At 32.1% G+C, this 4,555-nt stretch overlaps 1 long non-coding RNA gene across 1 annotated transcript in view; it reads right to left on the bottom strand.

Moving 5' to 3' along the window:
• Nucleotides 1-4,555, bottom strand: part of LOC136795561 (uncharacterized) — a 31,424-nt gene that overhangs the window by 23,670 nt on the left and 3,199 nt on the right. Inside the window, exon 2 of the long non-coding RNA XR_010843185.1 lies at nucleotides 3,134-3,346. This is a non-coding gene — a long non-coding RNA (uncharacterized lncRNA). The remainder of the gene's footprint in view (nucleotides 1-3,133; nucleotides 3,347-4,555) is intronic.

Raw genomic sequence — 4,555 nt, forward strand, 5'->3', positions numbered from 1 at the left:
ATGGATAAATTTGAACTAATTTCCTCTACAATAAACGACTCAATTACTAAAAGCAGTTATTAACACTTTGTCGGAACAGTACACTTGTTAGTACAAGAGCCCAAGAGGAGAAAAAAGGCAGTTACCTCAGCCCAATTTGTGATTACTTTAATGAAAACTATGTATAATTAATAGTCAAAATTGATGAGTCTGCCAAGTATAGGTAGGGGGAATAAAAAATGGCGGCTGTTTCAAAGAGATAAAAAATAATTTTTCATTCGAAGCTACACCTTAAAAAGTAGGAACATATGTGAATATCATAAAAACTACTACCCCTACGAAGAGAAGTGTCATAAACTACTTTATAGTAAGTTAAATTGCCTTTATTTTAAGTGTTGGCAGACATATGTGCGTCTTATGGATCTAGAGATATATTATCTCAAAAATCCAACATTTTTTACGAACAACTAGAAATTAACATTTTGTGAGTATATTTTGTCAAATATCATAAAAACTACTACTCCTACAACGATAAACATAATTGACTATTTTGTAGTCAATTTAACTAGCTTTAATTTGAGCGCTGGCATACATCTGTACGTCCAATGGTTTTCATAAATCAAACTTATTGTCCGAACAACTATAAATCAATTTATTTTAGCAAATGTCATGAAAACTACTATTCACTACGAAGGTAAAGGTCATAAACTTCTTTATGGTCCATTAAACTAGCTTTAATTTGAATACTAATCTTTCAGTAGATTTCTAAGAAATTTTGCTTTTTAAAAAGCTTTATCTCGAGAACTATTAGACGTAATAGTCTAATAACTCTTTCAGGGCTAATATTTCAGCAAATTTACTCTTGTAAAGATTTGACAAAGCTTTTCTAGTGTCGTTGGTAGTTTTTAAGATATACAGCTCCGAATGAAAAATTAATGTTTTTTTAAGGTTTTGAAACAACCGCCATTTTTTATTCCCCCTACGTATACTTGACAGACTCATCAGTTTTGACAATTAATTATACATAGTTTTCATTAAAGTAATCAAAAATTGGGGTGAGATAACTGCCTTTTTTTCTTCCCGGCTATTGTACTAATGGTACCTCAACTTCAAATCCCGAAGGTAACCGCGTATCATTGAACACCTACCAGTTTAGAAGTGTAATTAATGTTAGAACAAGATATGATATATTGTTTGGAATTTGTCAACATACATTATGAAGTTTGGGTCACATTATTTATAGTACGATTCGACGAAATGTAAACACCTTTTGTCATTTGAATGTTTATAACACTACTTTTATATCTGTAACCTCCAATGTTCTCTTCATGTTGCTATCAGAATAAAGTTATTATTCTTTTCATTTAATTTGTTAATATTTCATATTAAGAGTGTTCTACCTAAATAATGTCTAATTTCCTCGGACAAAAATCGAGTAATTTGTGATTCTCCTAATTTTACTGTATTTCTTGAGCAAGCATATCTTGACGACAGTGATCTACTTGATGCTATAAAAAATAAGATACAACTATTAATAATGCCAAAAACATTATTAAAAAAACTTCGTGATAGTTTTATTTTAAAAGAAACTGTCAATTATTTGTGTTAAAGGGAAAATTTCATGTAGTGTCTTTCAAGTTTAAGTTCAATATATAACACTAAACATTTAAGTTTTAATACAAGATCCTTTTCTATCCTTACCACCAATATTAATAGGGTGTTAAATAACTGAGGTGTTAACATCAAAATGATAGATATCTACGTAAAAACATAAACAATATCTTAAACTTAACAACGGTTTTTGTAATGGTTGATACGTTACTTAAACATTTACTGTCCAAATAATCGAACATCATCTGTCGTAAAACATCGAAATAAAGCCCATCTTACACGACAAATATTATATAATGTATTACACATAATATATATATAGTATACAGGGCCATCTTATAACTCAATGGTTGGGCGTAGTCTTACTGTTCTTAGATCCATTGGTGATGCCGGTTCGAATCGGGCCTGGGGCGTTGACTTTTTCCATTGAGTGGCTGTCCCAAAAAATGAAAAACTTGGCCCCTAACCATGGCAGTTTGTCAGTATAGAAATCCAATGGTAGTCTGGGGCGAAAAAAAAAAATTATATCACAGGTGTCAGTATAAAACAGTCAATAAATAGACGATATTGATCGAGTACGAGAGCCTCAAGTAAAAATGTGAAAGATACTAATGCACAATGCAGCTGATTCTCACGACTAAGACAGGTAGACCGGCCATTTAAGGAAATTATGAAATATAATAAAATATTTTGAGCCCAAATTGTTTCAAAACACTCATGGAAAATTACAGGGTGATTTCAGACATCGAATTTAAAAATAGGTTGTGTAGTTCGCTCCATGTACCGCCCATACAATGAACAGGTATCGAGATATATCTAAAGACATCACCCTCCTTTGGGCTTCGCTGAAGTAAAGTAATAAAAATTTAAAAAAACAATGATATTCTTTAAAAATGGAAATAATAAACAATAATCTTATGCTAAAAATAAAATACTTTATATAAACAACAAAGTTCTCCTATCGAAAAAGACATAAAAATAATGCAGTGGTTTTGGGCAAATTGTTATATAATAAACCATTTTTAGACAACAAAAACATAAAACAAGCAAATTCAAAGTAGAGAAAATTTTCATTGGAAAATAACAAAGAGATTTCTTTACATGAAATAGCTGAGAAACTATACAACAAATCCTGGCTGAACTAAGTAACACTAAGTAGTTACTTAACTCAGCGAGGGATGGATCGTTGAAGGAAACTTTGGTAAGGTGACATTCAAAGGTGAAAGGATACAACAGATGGTAACAAGCTTCCATTACCAATGGTGTCTAATTAACGATAAGGTAGAATCTCATATTCCTCCCAGAATTCGTTCAGCTACAATACCATCTTTTTATTTGAACGCTCAAGAAAATAAAATTATTTTTAGCCATCATGCAATCTATTGAAGATGTTTAGCCACAATGTTTTTTCCAAGAATATTATTAATATGACTAGGAAAATGCAACTATAAATTTACTAATTCAGAAACTTATATCGAATTTAATTTTGAGCATTATATTTATTGCAAACTACCATATAAATTACTGGTAAGAATTGACATACCTGTCCAATGTTGACGAAGCCGTGTTTTTCTGCAATGGCATCAGCTTGTTCCTTACCAGCAGGAACATGAATGGCGAATTGGTTCGTGAAGACTAAAGATTGCTTGCAGTAACCAAACGGCGAAGAGAAAGAAAGAAGAATTAAGAGACTAGCCGTCAATTGTTGAAGCGACATGTTTCTTGAGTTTCAGTCTTTTTTGTCGCTTCTTAGGGGCTGCAAAAAATTGAATTTCATTAAGAAAGTAAAATAGCAAATATAAAACCTCTCTTACTTTTATCTCTCAATGATTCGAAAAAAAATAATCTATCATTAATTTATTAATTGCAAAAGTTTTAGTTAATTCATTGCTGACATTAAAGTCATTTTAATTCTTATTCGACTTTAATGTAAACTAATTGTTTTGCTTTAACTAATCCTTAATTTAATTCTGTATACAAATCATCTCTGCCTTTTAAATGTAGGACCGAATAATTGTCGCTCGTGGTCTTCTGTGGTACTACTAAAGGCCGAAGAAATTAGCATGGTAAAAATGAGATGGTTCAATTTAGAGAACAGTTATCAATTTGAGCTGCTCACATTGGATTTAACCCTTCAAAGGTTTTGTGCTGCCTGTCGGTTTTGTGCTGGCAGAGCTACTGACGCTCAGCTTCACTGTCAACAACTCCTAACAATACGTGGAGTTTTAAAAGTTCCCAGCTTTGGTGAATCGGAATAAAGATAACATACAGCACGATAACAATCTTCCCGATCGTTCACTTTTAGTTAAAGAAAATTTTCCACTACATAAATACTGAAACCATTTTCATTTTTTATGTAATTCCCTGACTTTTCCATCATTTTAGGTAATTTTTGTAAAAATTCTAGGTCTTGGAAATAGTTATAATAGGAATGTACGAATGACGGTAACAATACGAGCCCTTAAAACAATATCAATCATTGTTTATCATGAAAAATCTACGAACACGCCATAATATCAGTACATATTTTTTATAAACCCCAAACCCATTTTTAGCATATGAGGTTATTATTATATTGGTTTCCGACCTATTCTAACCAATGTGGGGTGGTCGAGATACAAGTCAGTGGGGACGTTAGAGACACGTATCAGTCATATGTAAACTTCTTTGACTTATGGGTCACTCCCGCGGCCCATCAAGGTCCACGGACCACCGGTTGGAAATCACAGATTTAAATGCAGGATGTTAGAGCATCTTACCCTACCCTCCTTACAGTCTTTAAGTTGCAACGTCTACCTTTGTTTTTTCTAATCAATTGCACATTTTTCAAATGATGCAAACTTCATAAACAAGGATGTAAAAATGTAAGTATTTTGCCTAGGAAAGCAACGATTAGTGTGATAAAGTAATTGACGATGGACTAAAGGTTGAAGAACAAACTTCAAATGTATGTATGTGTATGTAT

Source organism: Halyomorpha halys, unplaced genomic scaffold (assembly GCF_000696795.3).
Source record: "Halyomorpha halys isolate HHAL.00 unplaced genomic scaffold, Hhal_1.1 Scaffold51.1, whole genome shotgun sequence".
In the NCBI taxonomy this organism is placed as follows: domain Eukaryota; kingdom Metazoa; phylum Arthropoda; class Insecta; order Hemiptera; family Pentatomidae; genus Halyomorpha; species Halyomorpha halys.